Genomic DNA, 23,196 nt, shown 5'->3' with positions numbered 1-23,196 from the left:
CGTTGACTCTCTTCGTCACGAAATAGGATGATTAACACCAGATGTGCATTGACTACCAGGAGTTAAACAATTGGATGGTGAAGAACCGTTATCTACTCCTGAGGATAGATGATATTTTCGATCAGTTGTAGAGAGCATCTTGGTTCTCTAAGATAGACCTGAGGTCCGGGTACCATCACGTTAGGGTTAGGGAGGAGGAAGTGGAGAAGACTACGTTCCAGACTCGTTATGGACATTACGAGTTTGTGGTGATGCTGTTTGGGCTCACCAACGCGCCGACGGTATTTATGGACCTGATGAATTGGGTCTCAAACCGATGCTCGATCGCTCGGTCATTGTGTTCAGATATGATATCTTGGTGTACTCCAAGACTCAAGAGCAGCATGAGGAGCATCTTTGGGAGCTATTAGCAGTTTTAAGGCGAGAACAACTATATGCCAAGTTCTCGAAGTGCGAGTTTTAGTTACGAGAGGTTCAGTTCCTTGGACACCTCATTAATCAGGAGGGGATTTTGGTCGATCCGGCCAAAATCGATGCGATTATGCAGTGGGAGGTTCTAAAATCTCCCTCAAATATCTGGAGCTTCTTGGGAATGACGAGGTACTACCAGAGATTCATACAATATTTCTCCAATATTGCAGTACCACTCACTCGTCTGACGAGGAAGGGGGTGTATTTCCGGTGGGGTCCTGAGATACAGAGGGCATTTGAGACCCTCAGGAAGTGACTTTGCAAGGCTCCAGTCTTGACTCTCCCGGAAGGATTTGAGGATTTTGTTGTGTTTTGTGACGCATCCATCACGGGACTGGGAGCGGTCCTCATGCAGAGAGGACGCGTGATAGCGTATGCATCGTGACAGTTGAAGACGCACGAGATGAGATACCCTACTCATGATCTGGATTTGGGAGCGGTGGTATTTTCTCTCATGATTTGAAGACATTACCTCTATGGGGTCCACTATACCATATACACGGACCATAAGAGTTTGAGACACATCATGGACCAGCCGAACCTAAACATGAGACAACATAGGTGGCTGGATGTAGTCATGGACTACGATTGTGAGATCCTTTACCAACTAGGTAAAGAGAACGTGGTTGCGGACGCTCTGAGCCACAAGTCAGTTGGATCTTCTACTCCAGTGACATGTATGTTGATATCAATGGATTCTCCACTTGTGAGCTTGATCAGGGAAGCTCAGGCTGAGGGCATGCATCAGGAGATTGGAAGCTTGAGAAGATTAGGGGTGAGAACACTCGGTTTATGCAAGATAGCCAGGGATTATTGAACCGTTATGGTCGGGTCCGGGTTCTGATGTTTGGTGGGGTCAGACAGATTTTTCTGGAGGAGGCTCATAAGTCTCACTTCTCTATTCACTCGGGGGCCACCAAGATGTACCATGATATGCGATTGAGTTACTGGTGGCCATGAATGAAGAAGGAGATTGCATGGTATGTTGAGAGATGCTTGACCTGCTGGATGGTCAAGGCCGAGCATCAGAGGCCGCATGGTCAGCTGCAGCCTCTGGAGATCCCCATGTGGAAATGGGAGCGAATCACGATGGGTTATATCACCAAGCTTCAGAGGACAGCAAAGGGCAACGACGCTATTTGGGTCTTCGTGGATCGATTGACTAAGAGCGCACACTTTTTAGCGATACTGGAGAGTTCATCGGCCGAGAAGCTGGTCGACTTGAATATCCATGAGATCATTTCAAGCCATGGGGTGCCAGTCTCTTTTGTCTCAGATCGAGATGTTCGGTTCACCTCCTGTTTCTAGCAGAAGTTCCACGAGAACTGGGTGTTGGGTTTTGAGCATTCTAACACTCCTAAGTGTACATGCAACCCTAAATACCTTGGATCTATGTTTTCTCTATTATACATGCAAATAAGAACTTCCAAGGTATTATCCTAATCTGGCATACAAAAACAATGAATGTAACAAGATAGAATACATACCTCTTGATGTAGAAAGTCTTCATGAAGCTTGAGTGCCTAGCCCCAATAGTGTGGAAGCCTCAAATGGAATCACAATCACCAAAACACTTTAGAATAACTTGAGAGAATTCTACAACTCATGAAATCGGCTAACCCTTTTACTTCACACACTAGTGGCCGATTTGGTCAAGAATAAGATGCTTATATCGTTAGGGTTACACCATGTAAACCCTAATTGACATGGCCTTTCATTTCCATGATCCATGGGTACAAATACACCATGGAGCATCCATGGACCATCCTATGGGTTTTAGCCCAACTTGATTATCCATGGAGCACTAGCCCACTATACAAGTATGGATGATTTACACAATCAACCCATATATTTAATTAGTCTTCTTTTGATCACTTAATTAATCCTAGATTAATTCTTGATCAATACTAATTAAATAATCTTATTATTCTTATTATTAATATACTAGAACTTATAATATATTAATAACCATAAGTGTCTTATTTCTCTCATTATAGTCTATCCAAGTGCATGATGGTATGCAACCCAAATGGACCATGCCGGGTCAGGTCAAGTCTTACCAATTATAGTTATGGACTTAGACATTAATCCAACACTGGGCACGGGACTGCACTTCAGTACAACCTATCATCCACAGATAGACGACCAGAGTGAGAGGACCATACATACCTTAGAGGATATGCTAAGAGCCTGTGTTATTGACTCCGGTGGGAGTTGGGACTCCTACCTACCCCTTGCAGAGTTCTCCTACAACAACAACTTTCATTCCAGTATTGGTGCTCCACCATATAAGTAGTTGTATGGACGAAGATGTCGCATCCTAGTCTGCTGGGGTGAGGTTAGACACAGGGTGATGGGACGGACAGAGGTACTTCTGCAGACTACCGAGAGGATTCAGCAGATCAGGTAGCAACTGCAGACCGCTCAGAGTCGGCAGAGGATTTACGTCAACAAGCGTCGATCTGAGCTGGAGTTCCAGGTAGGAGACATGGTTTTAGCAAAGGTATCACGTTGGAAGGGTGTAATTTGTTCCATGAAGAGGGGGGAATTGGGTCCCCGATACATTGGGCCATTCAGGATCATTGTCCGGGTTGGCAAGGTGGTGTATAAACTAGATCTTCTAGAGGATCTTAGTCAGATCTACAACACTATCCATGTGTCACAGTTGTGGAAGTGCATACTGGATGAGGAGGCGGTAGTGTCGCTAGATGATATTTAGGTCAATGAGTGCCTGAATTACGTGTAGAGGTCAGTGACCGTTATTGAGGGGAAGGTAAAGGTTCTAGATGACAAGGAAGTACCTTTGGTAAAGGTACAGTGGCAGCATCGGAGGGGATCTGAGTGGACGTGGGAGATAGACAGAGATGCGAGAGTATTACCCTGAGTTGTTTACCACAACAGACTTCGGGATGAAGTCTAGTTCAAGTGGGGGAGAACTGTAACATCCCGACTCCTAGGTATAAAATTTAAAAGCTTAAAGTGATATTATTAGACCTACTCGATGAGTTGGTTGCCCCCGACTCCTCGTGTAGAAGTGGATTAGGATGCGTGATTTATGAGGGCTACTTGACAAGTTGGAGGACCCCGACTCGACGAGAAGGAGCTGGGAAATGAAACCCTAATTTTTAGGGTTTGCCCCCAATGTAAAGAACTTAATCAGCCTCTTGTGGCCTCCCTTACCACTTCATTACCCAGAGAAGAAACCCTAGCCTTCATTTGTTGTTTCCTTGAGCTTGTGAGACTAAATGAGTGCTTTTGGTGTATTTTGTTGAAGAAGTTGGAAGGTTGAGAAGCTTGCAATGGGAAGAAGCTTGTAGATCCAGCATCCACAATGTTTAGGCATCCATTTGAAGGAAACTAGTTACCTTGATCATTCAAGCATTACATCCCCTTTTTCTTAGGTTTAAGACCATTTTAGTATATTTGTGAACCATTTCGGGTATTTTTCATGATCTGAAGTTGTAACTTCAGATCTAGACTCCTCTATGTCCCTATAGTCATATAGTTGACATGTTTAGCAAGCATTGGCCTTTCTCTTTGGGTTAGCTTGGTTTTGTCATTTAGGACCATGCATGTACGTAAAGTTTGCAACTTTATGTGGAAACCATGCCCTAGGAGGTTAGAGCTGCAATTTGGAGCTTTGTGTTGGATTAGGTGTCTAAGCCCATAACTATTATTGGTATGTATTCGACCCGAGAGTAGCATGGTCCATTTAGGTTGCATATCATCAGGACAATTTGTTAGGATGGACTTTTGAGAGAAGGTTATTTATGGTGTATTAATATATTATAAGTAATAATATATTAATATGAAATGATATGTTTTAATTAGTATTAATCAAGAATTAATTTGGAATTAATTTTGTGGTCGGAAGAGACTAATTAAATATATGGGACTAATTATGATAATTAGTTATATTTATATGTGTTGGAATTATGATCCATGTTGGACCAAGTTTATGTATGGATACATTAAGAGTTGGGCCACATGAACCATGGATCATAAAACCCATGGGTATGGCTTTGGGTTATATCCATGACCCTAGAAATCCCACATATAAATAGATACTTCATTGCCCAAAATCGCCACTTGTATCTTTTTAGAGTTCATGGTGTCTTTTGTGTGCATGGAATTCTCTATCAAGTTCATCCTTTGTCCATGGTGTGTTGTGATTCCATTTGAGGCTTCCACACTATTGGGGCTAAGCTTTTAAGGCCAAATACACCAAGAATTCAAGCTCCATCAAAAGGTATGTCATGCTAACTAGAATATTATATTTTTATGTTAAATGCATGCTAGTTATAACATTACTACCTTGGAAACCATTTGCATGTATAATTAGTGAAAACATAGATCCAAGATATTTAGAGTTGTATATGCACCATAGGATGTTGTAGTATACCAAAACCCAACACTTTGGGGTAGCTTAAAAATGTCTGAATGAGAAATGAACTTAAGGGACTTGACGAGTTGCATGGTCAACTCGACGAGTCAGATGAAGATTGCCTGTATTAGTTCTACATGGACTCGAAGAGTCAGTGAGAAGACTTGACGAGTTGGTTAGGGTTTTTCCCGATATTTGGACATCGCATGGACCTAACGAGTTGGTTTGGAACTCGACGAGTCAAGTAGGGTTTTCATGATTTCTCGAGTTCTAGAAGGTATTGATGCATCAGTGAGGTGCACTCGACGAGTTGGGTCAACATGGACAGTTGACCTTGACCGTTGACTTTGAATTTGACCAAGGGTTGACCAGATTGACTTCTAGGGGTATTTCAGTAATTTAGGAATTTATGGAAGTCGATTATTGGTGGACATTGGTGTGGGAGTTGGAGCTATATTTGGAGGAGGTTGACATTATCACTCCGAGCTACTTGTGAGGTGATTTTTTCCCACAATATCAATAGGGTCTGAGGCACCAATACGAACCCTTTTGGATTTGTATTCGGGTTTATTGCATGATATGCTTATTGATTTGCATCCTGGTAGTTAGGATGGTGATATTCTTAGTGAACTGGTAGGTCGGTATCATGGTATATAGGATAATGCTATGTTAGTGACTGGTTAGGTCGGTATCCTGGTTATAGGATGTTGCTATGATTTGTGATCTGTTGGATCGGTATGATTGTTATATATGCTAGTGTATGATATTTATGTGCACATGTTTGTTTGATTTGGGGTTGGGTTGAGGCGTTCCTGCTTTGTAGTGAAGGCCAACATACCCAGGGCATACCGAATAGACTACATGCTTGGGAGTCGTACTAGTCAGGCCTTAGGCCCGACAAGCAGTCCGGATAGGCTGAAGCCCCTGCGAGGTGGTCCAAACGTGTCGAAGGCGCGGAGAGCAGTCCAGATAGGCTGAAGGCCCTGCGAGTCGGTCTAGTCGGGCTGAAGGCTCATTATGCATGCTATTTGTTTATATGAAATGATTATGATTGTGTGGCGTTGGTATTTTGGGGGAACTCACTAATATTCGGGTTTACAGTTGTTGATTTTTTTTCAGGTACTTCTGATGATCGTGGGAAGGTGAAGGCGTGATCGTACACCTCCTTATGTTTTTCATGATTTGATTATGAGAGACGCTAACAGTAAGCTATTTTGAAAACACGTTTTGTAATAATTTTTGGTTTTCGAATGTTTTAAAAAGTTTAAACCGAAGCTTAGTGAGCTCCCCCAAAATACCAACGCCTTACAATCATAATCATATCATATACACAAACAACATGCGTAAGGAGTCATCAGTCTGACTGGAGCGCCTCGCAGGGCCATTAGTCTATCTGGACCGCTCTCTAAGCTATCGGCATGTCTGTACCACCTCTTTGGGCCTTCAGTCTATCCGGACCGCTCGTCGGGCCTTCGGCCTTACTAGTATGCCCTCCTGGGTGTGCAGTATATCCAATCCGCCTAGGGTATGTTGGCCTTCAGCACAAAGCAGGTCCGCCTCAACCCAACCCCTAAATCAAACAAACATGTGCACATAAATATGATACGCTAGCATATATATTAGTCAAACTGATCTAACAGATTACTAATCATAGCAACATCCTATAACCTAGATACCGACCTAACCGATCACTAACATAGCATTATCCTATATATATCAGGATACCGACCTACCAGGTCGCTAAGCAGATGACCGTCCTAACTACCAAAATGCAAATCAATAAGAATGCAAATCAATAAGAATATCATGCAATAAACCCAAATACAAATCCGAAAAGGGCCAACATTAGTGCCTTAGACCCTGTTGATTTAGTGAGAGGATGTCACCTCACAAGTAGCTCGGAGTGATAATGTCAAACTCCTCCAATTACAGCTCCAACTCCAACACCAATATCTACCAATGATCCACTTCCATAAATCTCCAAATTAATAAAATACCCCTAGAAGTCAAACTGGTCAACCATTACTCAAAGTCAAAGTCAACGGTCAAGGTCAATAGTCTATATTGACCCAACACATCGAGTGCAGCTCACTGACTCGGCGATTCCTTCTAGAACTCGAGAAATCATGAAAACCCTAGATGACTCGCCAAGTTTCAAAACAAGTCGTCGAGTCCATGCATGTCCAAATGTCGGGAAAACCCTAAGTGAGTCGTTGAGTCGTCTCACTGACTCGCCGAGTCCATGCAGAAACCCACCACGGCCAATCTTCATCCGAATCGTTGAGTTGACCATGTGACTCGTCGAGTCCCTTTAGTCTCTGTCGTCTTGAGTGCCACTTCGGTACTCCCCATGAACCTCTGTCCAACCTCACCCCAGCATATCGGGGTTCTGCACTTCCTCCCATATAACATCTCAAAGGGAGGATGGTCGATACTCGTGTGGTAGCTATTATCATAGAAAAAGTATGCCAAGGTAAGGTAGGTATCCCAGCTACCACCGAAGTCCAGGACGCATGCCCGTAGCATATCCTATAGAGTTTGGACCGTCCGCTCTCTCTGACCATCTGTCTGCGAGTGAAAAGCCGTGCTAAAGTGTAGACGAGTACCCATCTCTTCATAAAATTTATTCCTGAATCTGGAAGTAAATCGCACATCTCGGTCAGAAATCACGGAAATTAGCACTTTGTGTCGAGCTACTACCTATCTGATGTAGATGTCGACCAGCATCTCGGCCAAAATGCTCTCCTGGATCAAGATGAAATGGGCACCCTTGGTCAACCAATCCATTTTGACCCAACTCGAATCCACTCCCCATGCGGTCCTGGGAAGTTTCGTGATGAAATTCATAGTAATATCCTGTTGGGTTTTGAGCAATCTAACACTTCCTAAGTGTGCATGTAACCCTAATAAACCATGGATCTATGTTTTTCTAAATACATGAAAAATAATAATTTTCCAAGGTTTATAACCTATCTAACATGGCATGGGGAACATTTCAACATAAAAGAGTTAGAAGAGATTACATACCTTTGTTGATGAGTTTGGTTCTTGAGGAGTTTGAGGGCCAAGCACCAATAGTGTGAATGCCTCAAATGGAATCACAAAACACCACAAACTCTTGGAATACTTTGAGAGAGTATACACACTTGTATATTTCGGCCACACACAAGCTCACACACACTAGTTCACTAGTTGCCATTTCATGCTCCATAAGCATGCTTATATAGTGTACATGGTTAGGGAGAAACCCTAATAACCCATGTCTTTTCTTTTCCAAGGATCCATGGGTTAAAAGCTCCATGGATCATCCATGGATTCCCATATAAGCCTAGCCCATTAACAAATGAGTGTTAGCCCACACCATATAAAACCAATAGCCCATAATCTAATTAGTCTTCCTTTTAATCTCTAAATTAATTCATAATTAATTTAAGACTAAGACTAATTAAATAACATAACTTCATATTAATATATATAACTTATAATATATTAACAAACATATGTGTATAACTCTCATAAAATTATCCATAAATAGTTCGGGTGAGATGCCACCCAAATGGACCATGCCGGGTCGGGTCAAGTATATACCAAATAAGTTATGGACTTAGACACCTTATCCAACAGACTCCCACTTGGATAAGTCTAATAACTATATTTGCGTATGTTATTTCAGGAACCAACCAGCAATCGTAGCTCTCGAAAACTCCGTTGAACTATGAAGCGCCATTTTTGATAAGTGATCATAAAATCCTCTGTTCTCATGATATCAGCCGGACAAATACATGGAACAACGTCGTACTTATTGTCCAGCAGTTTGTTTCCCGATTTCCGATTTGTTTGACAAAGAACTTAATTGAACACATCAATTTAGTTCTGACCAGCCGGTACATAGGTCACAACAAAATCATCGAGGGGCCCAGATATCGCTTCTATTTCTTGAAGGAACAGATAAACTTCGAATCATATGCTTGTTCTACTACTTGTTGAATTGTACACAAAGACACGTTTTATAACATCAAGTTACTGATGCGTTTACGTGAAATCAATGCACAACCAACTCATAGGTAACAACTCATATCTCTAGGTTTGAAGATTTATATGATATTACCGTCTCACGATCACTCGAGATAAATTCCATGAAGTGATACAGGTGAGCATGGGTTTATTCCAATACTTATAACTTATGAGCACTCATGAATGTTGTAGCAACCATTGCTATGACTAAACCCATTTAGCCATCTACAAACTCGATTCATGACAGTCTTGATTCATACCTACTTCCAACATATGAACGACTGTGGAGTGTTTAAATAACTTAGTCATTCGGAAAGAATAACCTAGCTATTTTGGAAGTCAAAACATGCAAAGTGAAACACAATAATAATCGAATCCAATATGGTCTCAGAACCCTTTTGAATATAAATAGAACCACCTTTTATTTATCACCATATTGATTACACATTATTCATTGTATAATGTTTCAAACAATCAACTTAAGACTTGAATAAAAACAACAGTCGTCCCATGCTCGTAGCATGTACACTTTGTTTTTCTAATCAATAGTTATACCATACTCCAAGTAGGCACACTATGTTTGTCTATGATTCTTACATTGTGATGTAGATCAATTGAACATGATTCCATTGATACTCATTTCACAATCCCAAATCCTTATTGTAAATTTAAGAATTCCCGATTTCTATCATTTACCAAAAATCTGTTAGATTTTAAACTTTTATGCAATGTTCCTCTTGTAATGATTATGCACAAAGTCACCAAAACCTTGTCACCAGTCATTACAGAGTATTCCAAAGAAGGTCAACTTCTATGGAACGGAAGTCTCATATTCAAAGTACATTGCTTTGAACATCCTTCTTGCATTAAGGTTTTCTAATCTTACATAGATTGAATAACTTCGAACTATGGAGACATTTCCATAGTCCCATTTTGACTATCACTTCCGAACAAGAGTTACTTCTTTTCAGAACATGTCAATACGGTCCTTTCCGACAACTTACATCATACTTCCAACTTTCCCTGAGCAACCAATCTTTGGCGAACCTCAGATTTGTCCTCGACAATTGCTTAATCACTTTAGTCATATCCAGTTCTAGACTTTTCCCTTCTCAATGCCTTAAGCATTTGGAAAATTTAGAAAAGATGAATATTATAGCACATGCAATCGATCCTATATCCGAAGCATATGGGACACAATTCATGATGTCTCACATAAAGACATGATACTAGACCAGTCTTTTTGTGATTCATGATGTCTCACATAAAGACATGATACTAGACCAGTCTATTGGTACAATATTTTTTATTTGCCATGTTTTAAAAATTTAACTATGAAGAGGGATGCCGTAATCATAATCGAATTTTGAAAACGCAATATATATAGAATTTCTTCAAGTTGAACCATTCCAACATAAAATTCATACATATATATTTGACTAAATATGATTAAAATCTCGATCTAAGCTTTAGAATTGAAACGAAGTATAATTTCCTCTCCCTTAATTATAGCAAAACAACTTTTTCAACCCCTGCAACTTCATGAATTGAAACTTTGTTTTTTATAATTAACATTGCTAACTTGCAACACTAAACGTAATAATCATGCTCCCACTAACATGATGATTATCAGCATAACACTTATGCTCCCACTAGCTCTGACATATTTCCAGAAATCTGTTGGACTTCTGAAATTTAGATTCATACACCCTTTCTTATATAGCTCACATGTGTGTCTAAACAATTTTCAGAACTATGAAAAGGGATACCGTAATCATAGTCTTAATTGCTTAGGCATTTGCCATTTCTCACAAGTCCATGTTAGTGTGTCGGTTAACAACACGCGCTCCACTAACGACTTTTGAAAATGCAAATAACACAATTGATATCTACATAAAATCTACTTAGTGAAAGCGTATCCTCACCATCATTTTCATGAATCAGAGAGAAACCTTATGACACTTAGATTTTATAGTGTATGAGTTCCTATCCATGTGAATTTGTGAAAACCATAATCACAAGATAAGGTTAGTGACAAATTCAGCCTTACATGGATTAATTTTGTTCAATCTTAGTTTCTTGTCACCTTGGTAGCACAAGGCCCACCAATGCTTCCAAGTTGAACTCTGATAACTCACATGCAAAGTCAACTTATTTGATGTAGGTACAGAAATAAAAATTATGTCAACACGATAGGTTGCAAACCTTAAGTCGTGTGCTAGTGATAAATTACAGGTTTTACTCTTGATTAAATCTTGAAACTCTTTCAGGATCTTTAAGGCTCCCACTGTCCCCTTGACATATAAGTTTCCCCAATCAAGAACCGTTCCTTGACAAAACAAATATTCAAGGGATAGTACGGATTCTTATCAAGACTAACACTTCACACAATTGGTCTTAGTTGGTCTTTGTCTCATCCAAGACATCACAACTTACCAATCTCAAATGTACAAGGGTAGAAAACATTTTACTCTTACATTTGACTAGTGTTAATAAATCTTTCGTTATCTCATTCAAAGTTACAATCTTGGAGTATGACTCTAAGAATTGTTTTGGAACGAAGTATGACTCATCTTCTTGATTCTAGCCAATCCAACAATTCATGACCTCTCTTCTTAGCCATAACAATGCACTAAGATGTCCTTAGAGTATGAATTTGTGATATGGTTTCATAATCATTAAGATGATCATCAAATACGATACTAAAGTACTCTCCCATCCTTTCAGATTTGAGAAACTTTTATCTTTCTACCTAATTTGATTCTTCTCATTTGTTCTGTCATACATTGTAACCTTTCCAATGTTACAGAATTATACTTAACCTCATAAGTATAATCATATTTACTAATCTTTAGTAAATCATGACAAATCAATCTTTATGGTGGACCTTGACCAGCGCACACCCAGTGTACCTAATTCCTTAGTCCTTCAACTGACTCACATATACATGTGATCAAAGAATTAGTCTTAATTTTCAAAGATGAAAATTCTCATTCATCATACAATACAACTTGTATGATTCCATGTTTCTGTCCAATTGAAACTTGGGTGATGAAAAACTTTCTTCATTCGGTAAATTCAGACACTACCACAAATGAAAGAATCAAATCCATTTTCCAATATTGCTATTACTGGAAACATATAAGCAACAATTTTCCACAGATGCCATTGTAAGGATAATTTTTTGAAATAAATAAAATTAAAACCTTTTTTTTCTTCTATTTTAAAACTTTGCGGAAAAACTTATCCTTACAATCCACATGAAAACCTTGTTGTTATCTATTCATGAGCAATATATTATAACTCTTAAGCAACAGCTCAAAATTCTGATTTCCGAACCATGCGATCGAAACCGACCTTCGTAATCAGAATCAACATATACTTACTTTAAGCTTCCTATCTTTTCTTTGATTCTTAAAACATCAACATGTGACCCATTCACATTATGTAATACGAATATCCAAATAGGAACTTAATAGAGTTAGACAGTGGACTTTACCCAAAGTAGAGTCAAACCTCTTGACTTGATCAACCTTACAGGTGAATAGGGCAGCTTCGCAACCAATGCCCCTTCCTTTGGCAACAAAACACATGGACCCTTTGGTAATGGCACATGGGACTATCTCAGACTTAGCCTTTCTCTTTACCATTTGGTCAACCGAGTTGACTATAGCCGATCCTTTTCCATTGGGAAGAGAAATCTGTTTCTAGATATCCAATGCTACCATTGTCAATGTCCATTTAAGACTTGGGAATTGTTCTTTTAATCAAATTTGCTTTACTGGTGTTCCAAATCATTGTTGATTCCACAACACCAAGCAAATAGATAACATCATAAAGGGTCATGTCATAGTCTGCCTCATAGTAGTCCCAAAGAGACTCACTATGTTACTAAGAAAGTGATTGAACATCCAACTTTCACGAGACTTTGACACCCAACTCTCCCGGCTTGTCAATATGTGACTTTATCTCCAAGATGTGAGCACACATAGACTATGCTTGCCAATAGGGATTAAGTGACTTTAAACTTTTCAAGAACTTGTGGGTGAGGGAGAATAATTGGAGGAGGTGGAGGAAGTGAAGCATGATGTTGAGGGACACCATCTTCAAGAGATTTGGGAAGATCATAGTTGTCTGAACCAAACATCTATAATGGGAGAAAATCAAGTTACTTGATTCAAAATCCTTAATATAGCACCCAATATGAAATATTAAGCTAGGACCCAACACAATATTTTATAATTTGGAAGAGGGATGCTGTAATCCAAGCTATAAAATATTTGAAGGTAGGCGAATGACGATTCACCAATTTCCACCATGAAAAACGAAATAATTCATTAGGTTTTAATTGGATTTGAAATTCCTATATCTTTTGAGATTCATTGAACTTTTCAATGGCATGTTTCAATCTCGAGTGTGCCCTCTCAAATTTTGTGACTGGGATGCCGAGGATCACAAAACAAGGTGTGAATAACCATACCAATTCACTTGGTACCCTTAATATTATCACCTATTCAATGTGCCGGTTAACCACACACGCTCCATTGATCTATGACAAACATTAAGTCACCCTTCGTGATCCTTACTAGTCCAAGTTAGTGTGCCGGTTAACCACACATGCTCCACCAACGACTTGGTAAGGAACAAAGTGTGAATTCCATAGGCTAGCACCAAGTTCACATTTTTCCTAAAGTAACTAAGATTGGGAATTAAATAAAAAAAAATATTTAGTTACTTTATAATAATCATTATACTTTTAATGAGAATTTAAAGTCATTGTCCAACCCGTTCGGCTAACGACCCTCCACCGATCAAGCAAGCGGTAGGTGAGAGTGGACACCCATTAAGTCGCCATTTTATAGGCAACAACCTTATGCCCACCTTATAGACTGACTTCGTGAATGAGACTTACTAACGGTAAAACGACTTGTTCTTATACATATATATAATAATTAACCATTAATGTTATAAATAGTATAAGTGTTGAATTTTAACTTTTAAAATTCTAAGTGTTGGAATTAAAGTTTATTAAAGTGTGTGAAACTTTTCCAAATTCCAAAACTTGAGGGCAAGTTTTGAAACTATTCAAAACTAATTAATTCCATGATTTATGTGTTTAAAGTAGTTTTAATCCAAAAACTCTTCAAGTTCCATAACTTGAGGACAAGTTATGGAAGACTTTAAACTAATAAAAGAATCACTTTTCTTTATTTTTATAACTTATGGAATTAATTAAGGTTACACTTTATTTATATATTTATTAATGAAGTGACTCTTGAACCTTCATAACTTAAGGACAAGACTCTTCATCTTTTGTAACCATCCAAAACTTTTCATTTCATAACTTATGAATTAAAGGTTCATAAAAATGAAGACTCTTCATTTTCATGTAACTTATGTGTTTTAAGTGTGTGTTAAAGAAAAGTGACCTTTGGATATCCATAACTTGAGGACAAATTATGGACTCCATTAAAACACATAAATGATCAAGAATTAATTCTAAACAATTCAGCAAATAATTCCTATCATCTTCTAAATTCATAAGAACATGAACATGATCATCAAAATTTCAAGAATTATATGAAAACATAAGATCATGGAATTTTGATTATAACTTTGAAATTGGTCCACCATCATCATTACCACATCAAAACCAGGTTTTATGAGTCCAAAACAGTTTAAGGTAATGATTCTAGACCAATTCCAGCACCAAAACTCGAAGATATGCTGTCTGGGGTTCCAACTCGTCGAGTGCATGAACCAACTCGCCGAGTTGGATGAGTTTTGCCTTGGACTCGTCGAGTCCCTTCATGGACTCGGCGAGTCAGCTGGGCAGACAGCATAAAATCTTCGATTTTCAGCAATTTGCATCAAGTATTCAAACAAGCAAGCCTAGGCTCTGATACCACTTTTGGGTTTTGAGCAACCTAACACTTCCTAAGTATGCATGCAACCCTAATAAACCTTGGATCTATGTTTGTCTAAATACATGCAAAATAATAATTTTCCAAGGTTTATAACCTATCCAACATGGCATGGGGAACATTTCAACATAGAAGAGTTAGAAGAGATTACATACCTTTGTTGATGAGTTTGGTTCTTGAGGAGTTTGAGGGCCAAGCACCAATAGTGTGAATGCCTCAAATGGAATCACAAAACACCACAAACTATTGGAATACTTTGAGAGAGTATACACACTTGTATATTTCGGCCACACACAAGCTCACACACACTAGTTCACTAGTTGCCATTTCATGCTCCATAAGCATGCTTATATAGTGTGCATGGTTAGGGTGAAACCCTAATAACCCATGTCTTTTCCTTTCCAAGGATCCATGGGTTAAAAGCTCCATGGATCATCCATGGACTTCCATATAAGCCTAGCCCATTAACAAATGAGTGTTAGCCCACACCATATAAAACCAATAGCCCATAATCTAATTAGTCTTCCTTTTAATCTCTAAATTAATTCATAATTAATTTAAGACTAAGACTAATTAAATAACATAACTTCATATTAATATATTATAACTTATAATATATTAACAAACATATGTGTATAACTCTCATAAAATTATCCATAAATAGTTCGGGTGAGATGCAACCCAAATGGACCATGCCGGGTCGGGTCAAGTATATACCAAATAAGTTATGGACTTAGACACCTTATCCAACATATTCTCCCACTTCACACAAGGATATCCAACGGCTGCGTCTTGCTGTGAGGCCTTTAGTGCTCTGCCTTAACCTTTCTACAAGTCAAGCATCTCTCCACGTACCAGGCTACATCCCGCTTCATACAGGGCCACCAGTACTCTAGATGAAGATCTCTATACGTCTTCATCGCCCGAGGATGGATGGAGAATATGGACTTGTGCGCATCCTCCATCAGAATCTGGCGCACACCACCTGTGTACTGAACCGACAATCGGCGGTGTAGTGTAAACAACCCGAGACTATCATAGTTGAAGGAGGAAATTTGGTCCACAGTATGCTCACTCTTCCGGTGTTCCTCCATCATAGCCTCCTGCTGGGCCTGCCGGATCTTCTCCAGACGTGGAGTCACCACCGTCATCCTCAAGAAAATGTCTTTGATCGGGGATGCCTTGCAGCTAAGCGCATCGGCCATAAAATTGGCCTTCCCCGGGTGGTAGACGATCTTACAGTCGTAATCCTTCACCACATCTAGCCACCGGTGCTGCCTCATGTTCAAATTTTGTTGATCCATGAGGTACCTCAAGCTCTTGTGGTCCGTGTAAATGTTACAACAGACCCCATAGAGGTAGTGTCGCCAAATCTCTAGGGCGAAAACAATTGCCCCCAACTCCAAATCGTATGTCGAGTAGTTTGCATCGTGAGGCTTGAGTTGTCTCGAGGCGTAAGCGATGATGTTCCCTCTCTCTGTCAACACTGTGTCCAAACCCAAAATGGACACATCACAATACACTACAAAGTCGTCCACGCCCTCTGGCAGGGCTAAGATCGGCGCCTCGCACAACCTCTGCCTCAATGTCTCGAATGCCGGTTGTTGCTCAGTCCCTCGACAAAATACAATGGCCTTCTTCGTCATCCGGGTCAAGTGTACTGCTATCTTGGAGAAATCTTGTATGAATCTTCGGTAATAGCGTGCTAACCTGAGGAAACTCCGAATATCAGATGGAGACTTCGGAACCTCCCATATCATCGCGGACTCCACTTTGGCTGGGTCGACCAAAATTCCATTTTGATTGACAAGGTGCCCCAGAAACTACATCTCACGCAACCAGAACTCACACTTGGAGAAGTTGGTGTACAAGCTATCCATCCTCAGGGTATCCAACACCTCCTGCAAGTGTTCTTCATGTTGCTCTTGCATCTTGGACTAAACTAAGATGTCATCAATAAAGACTATCACAGACCGATTCAACAGCGGTCTGCATACGCGGTTCATGAGGTCCATGAATGCGACAAGTGCCTTGGGGAGCCGAAAGGGCATCACCACGAAATCGTAGTGGCCATAGTGGGTTCAGAAAGCAGTCTTCTGTACATCCTTGTCTCTGACTCGCATCTGGTAGTAGCCTGAACGCAAATCTATCTTGGAAAACTAAGATGCCCCCTGTAGCTGGTTGAATAGATCATCTATCCTCGGGAGTGGGTAATGGTTCTTCACCGTTAACTTGTTCAGCTCCTGGTAGTCTATGCACATCCGGTACGACCCTTCCTTCTTCTTCACAAATAGGATCGGGGTTCCCTAAGATGAACTGCTTAGCCTAATGAATCCCTTGTCTAACAGCTCTTGTACCTATGTAGACAACTTCTGCATCTCCGTAGGAGCCAACCGATATGGTTCCTTGGCTATCGGAGTCGCACCAGGGACTCGGTCAATCCTGAACTCCACCTGTCTCTCCAGAGGTATCCTAAGCAGCTCCTTTGGAAATACGTACGGATACTCTCGCACCATTGGTAGATCACTCACAACCTCCTTACCATCCTCCCAAGTATCCATAACATAGGCGACATACCCTGCGCAACCCTACTGAAGGTAACGCATAGCCCTCGCTGCCGAAAACAAAGCTGGTCCACGTTGCGGCCTCTCGCCCTGAATCACCAACTCTCCCCCACTTAGGGTCCTGACATGCAACAACTGTTGCGCACAACCGATCACCGCCCCATTAGGGCTTAGCCAATCCATGCCTATCATAACCGTCTTCCCACGCAACAGAATGGGAACCAAATCCACGAGGTAATGCTCATCATACAACCTCAAAACGCATTCTCTGAAAACCTCTGATGCCCGGACAGATCAGTCGTCAGCAATCTCGACCTTTAAAGGACAATACAACATCCCCGAAGACTCAGAAAACCTCTTGCTAAGTGCAAGTGAGACAAATGATCGGGTAGCCCCCGAGTCGAATAACACCAATACTGGGATACCGTTCACATAGAACGATCCTACGCATAACACATAAAACATAGAACATAAATATCATAACTGACATGTAATATGAGTTAAGGAGAAGAAAACATACCCGTCACCATATCTGGTGCGTCACACGCCTCCTTGGCAGTCAGCTGGAAGGGTCGACTCCTCACCACTGGAGCATCCGTCTTGTCCTGTCGGCCATTACTGATGTGCAGGGTCGCTAGAGCTGGCGACGCCACTGGCGCCCCTGATGTCAATCTCGGCCAGTTGGCCCTTTTATGACCCTTCTGATTGTAATGGAAGCAAATCAGGTCTGATGTCTGAAGAGTGGGGGCAGGGGCAGTACAATCTCTGCCAAAATGCCCAAGCTTGCCGCATCTATAGCAGCTCGATGACCCTAGTCTACAAACTCCCTCATATGTCTTGCCGCATTTCCCACAATAGCTCCGACCCTGTTGTCCCTTCAACCTAGTGTCAGATCCCTTAGGTTTCTTCCCCGAAACCCCAGTAACCTGCCCAGCCTCCACCTTCCTCTTTTTGATGTTCTCTATGTCAATCTCCCGCTCTCCCGCCCTCGCTATCATGTCCTCCAAATTCAGGCATGCTGAGTAGCTGATATGTTTCCAGATGTCAGCTCTCAACATATCATAGTACCAGGCCTTTCTTATCTCCCCATCACCCATGTACCGAGGCACCAGTAAGGCCCTCTCCCTGAACTTGGTGGTAATCTCCGCCACCGACTCAATCATCTATCTCGTATCAAGAGACTCCCTGGCCAGCTGTTGAATCTGCACAGCTGGCGCAAACTCAGCCCTAAACCTGATCAAAAAGTTCGACAAGGTCATAGCCTCAATGGCTGGGGCTCCTAACGAATCACTGACTGCCTCCCACCAGTCTCTAGCTCTGTCCCTCAAACACCCTACAACATATAAGACCTTTAACTCCTCAGGACAGAAGCTCTTCAACTATGCAGACTCGATGTCTGCCATCCATCTCCCGGCCACAATGGGGTCCTTCACCCCGTGAAAGTCTGGCACACCATATCCCCTGAAATCCTTGAAGGAGAGTGTGCGTGTCTCTGACTGGCCAAATGCCATGTCGTTCTTGAATGCCCTAAGATGCTCCTCCATCAGCTCGATGATCCCTTCCTTGATCGATCTGAAAATCACCGGGGTCGCCTGAAGGATGCCTCTCGTAATCTCGGACATGATGAACTCGTGTAGTTCATCATCAACCGACTCGGAACCTGCACCCGAACCTAAACTTGATCTTGACCCAGACCCCGAACCTCCTGCTCTATGACATGTCCCCACCATTCTGAAACAAAACTCATAATCATTAGGGTCATCCATAACCTCGAGAGGTATCACACACTCTACAAGTTCCCTGGTTCTATGTCAGCCATCCTTGACTCGAGTACGGATCCTCTGCTTTCTGTAGTATGGGCCCATAGTACCTTCCACATCTATCCATACTTTCCTCAAGGATTGCTTTGACTTCACAAAGTCCCTTTCACTACTACTACTTGCTGTAGTAATCTCATCTTAGGCTTATCCTAGGGTAACTCTCTGACATACTCTCCGCCATTAGCTGCATAAGAATTCCCTGCTACCTTTACCCAAGTAGCTCATGAATACCATTACATATCACAAAGACCAGATAATTCTTCGAATGAGAGGTCCTACACTACAGCAGTTGGACTCAAACAAGAGTTGCGAAAGAGGGCTAGACCTAACCTTCTGAAATTATTTGATCCTTGCAATATGTAATTTAACGCATCCGTTTACTAATTAGTTAAAGATAACTAGAACTCCTAAAAGCACAAAGCAAGCAGCATTCGGGCATTGAGTAACCAAACCAAGCATATCCTATTCAGGCCATCATATCACTCACTAATCACTTCTAGCATGTACTTCAATAAGCACATATAGCAGGCACGTAAGGCATACTCCTAGATTCTTAGCCCTAATCTAGCACGCAGTTCTTATACACATACGATAGGCAGATAAGGCATCCTTCCTAGATCGTCAGCCTTAATCTAGCATGCAATTCTCATAATCATATCATATATCATAACAAACATGTATGGGTATCTTGGGGAAAACTTAGTTGAGCTTGGCCGATTGCACGCATCACACATCTTGTTCTTTCCTAAGGCTCTTTATTTTAAATTTTAGAAAAAGCTATTTTCTTGTAAAACATATTTCAAGCCCTCGATTTGAGTCCAAACACCCCCGAAGGTGTGTCCGAATCCCTCAAACCATGGCTCTGATACCAAATTGTAACATCCCAAAAATCAAGACCAAAAATTTTATTTTTGATTTAGTGATGCATAAAAAAAAATTATAGAAAACCTCATGAAGTTACCTTATTTCATAAAAAACATAGATCATGTGTCTCAAAAGCGTTTCATAAGATAGTAATAATGTTAGAGTACAAATCCCGAGAATCTCATATGCAGAAAATCGTGTGTGTGATGTGCTGTTACCATACCAATTCCTTTCCATTCGAAGAAGAAGGAGCTGAAACAAAAACTAAAAACCATAAGCACAAAGCTTATTGAGTTCCCCCATCATACCACAAACCATACAATAAGCATATGGTCTAACATATCCGGGTGCTAACCTACCCCTCCTACCACTATCACATAACATCATAATGTCACACCCCCGAACCGGACGACGGAAACGTCCGAGGGCTCTTGTGACTCGAATTGAATACCATCACAATGAATATACATGAATCATAACATAATTCAACACCATGCATTGGAATATTACAACTGATATCGTTTACATTCGGTACATTGTCTTAGACATTACAATTCCATAACATAAACTGTCTGATAGATAATTTAAGCAAAACACCATGACATTTCCTGATACTTATTCTTCGTCTTACCTATTACCCAGAAAATCCGATATTTTCTGAAAAAAAAAAGAGTATTTGTTTATAAAAAGTGTGAAGATCCGTAAATATGCTTGTCGATTTTGAAAACATGTATAATTGTTGAATTTTGTATACATCACATAGGTGAAAATTTTGAACTTCCCGGGAAAACCTGATGTTTCCCCAATACGTAAACTACATACTTGTTTATTGTTAGACCGATACGACGAATGTTTTTGATTACCCAGGTGACATTGGATTAATTAGGGTTTGTGAGTTGTTACAATCACGCATTATTGAAAATGACTAGTTTATAACCACAGGTTACGAACGATCCTTAAGGCATCGTCCGTACTACTCACATAATCCAACCACCCTGACTTCTCTTGATTAACGCCATGAATCTGTTTACTCGATTTTTTCATAAGCCCAACAACCGAGGAGAAAGGAGGGTACGGAGCCCCCTTTTCCTTCCATGAGTTATTCCAGGCTATCGGGAATGCGAAAAGCAATTAATCCCACTCGCATTTGACTTCTCGACCTCGCTAGCAGTACTAATGGGCCATTAGAGCCCAATAACACATTAGAGCTATTGAAGTCCTTTTACATGGAATTGGGTCATAGAAGGCCCATTAACACGTAAGCGTATTCCCTTCGGGCCCAAAGATCATGTTATTGGGCTAGCAAGGCCCAACAAGCACGATTTGAAACTTTCAAGCCCATAGTTTGTATGTTGACTCATCACAGTTGTCGTGTGTTTAACGAATTACTTGGGTTATTGATTTTTGGTTTTGTTATTGATTCGAGACCGAATCAATTCGTTTTGTAACGATATTTGTTGTTGAGAATATATTTGTTTTTCAGTTTTGTCGGTAGTCGTGGATCTTGTATTTTGTCTGATTGAATTAATTTGTTTAAAAGTAAGATTTTTACCTTTTCACAACCTTTCTTTTATAAAAATAACACTTTTAGTCCTTTATATAAAAGAATTTCATTTTTAGTCCTTAAAACATTTTTTTGACACTTTTGTATTATAAACTTGTTGAAAACACATTTTAACCCAAAATTTATTTTGTAAAAAGCTTTAGCCCTTCCAGAATGATGTTTTCTCGGTTAAAACCCCCAGTTTCGCAACTTTTACAGTTTTGGCCCAAGATAGAAAATTTTTACATTTTTTATCCTTTATGAATTTGAAAAGCATTTTTGACCTTTGAAATAGTTTTAATACACTTCAGATCCCCTGTTTTACATAAAATTGCATTTTCAGCCCCTTAAACTTATAAATCTCGCATTTTGAGGCTTATTGAGCCGAAAAGCCCAAATCTAGCCCATGAGGTTCAAAATTTACACTTTAATTCCCTTAAAAATGTTGTTGTTCAGAAAAATTATTATAGAAACTGTTTGGAACCTTTTGACCCTCGAGAAACTATAAATTTGTACCCTAAGTTTTGTATTTTTGACATTTTAAGTCCTAAATGTGTTTTATGTTAGGATGTGTCCATCCTAACCTCATAAACTATTTTTATTGACTTGATTAGTCTATAATAACTTAAGTTATGTTTATTTCCTTTCTCATGCCTTAGATCTCGGTTTTTTACACACTTTTTGATAACATATTTATCACAAAACATATGATATCACACACATACATGCATCAAATCTCACATAGCATACATTTACACATAGATCTACACATTTACTTGTATTCTCCCCCATAAAACTCTTAAAAACCAAAAAGGAAGGGTTATGAAACTCACCTTGAGTGTGGTTTCGGTTTTTGATGGAGAAGATGAAGAAAAATTTGATCCTAGCAACCTTTCTTGGAGGATCTCGAACTTAATGTGCTCTAAGATGCAAGATCATGAGTTTGAATGAATTAAGAGATGATTCTTGAATGAAAGGAAATAGCTAGATTATGGATCTAACATCAACTTACCTTAGATGATGTGTTTTCTTGAGAGAATTGTGAGTGAAATGTGTGTGTGTGTGTGCTTGGGTTCGGTCGAGAGCAAAAGAGAGAGGAGAGAAGAGAGGTTTTTGAATTGATTTTCATGAAAACATGAGATGGTGCATGGATGTTTGAAGTGTAATGCCTAGTTATCCCCCATACAAAAATGATGTGGCATGCAAGAAGTCAATTATTCCCTTTCCCTTGGGCTTGGGTCGAGATTTGGAGAGAAAAAGGAAGGAATTGGGCCCTTAAATGCCTAAGTCCAAATCATAGCTAATTTAGATAACTATTGGCCCAAAATAAATCAAGTAATGATTTTTATGGCCCATTAGGGGTAATTAGGTTAGTTATGGCCCAATGAGGTTCATTTAAATATTTTGATTCATTCTAGGCTCAATATGGCCCAAAATATTAAAATAAATGAAAATGGGTCCAATTAGAGCCCATTCAAGAGCTCTAAGCCCATGATATTCCCATTGGAAGCTTATTGGTCCATTGGGCCCAATAAGGAAGTCCTAGTCCAAAATGGACTTAAATAAGGACTTCTAGGGTTTCCAATTATTTGTTGACTATTTGTAGTGCTTG

The sequence above is a fragment of the Lactuca sativa genome, chromosome 7 (assembly GCF_002870075.4).
Source record: "Lactuca sativa cultivar Salinas chromosome 7, Lsat_Salinas_v11, whole genome shotgun sequence".
Classification (NCBI taxonomy): Eukaryota; Viridiplantae; Streptophyta; class Magnoliopsida; order Asterales; family Asteraceae; genus Lactuca; species Lactuca sativa.
Note: the sequence above shows the minus strand (reverse complement) of the source record.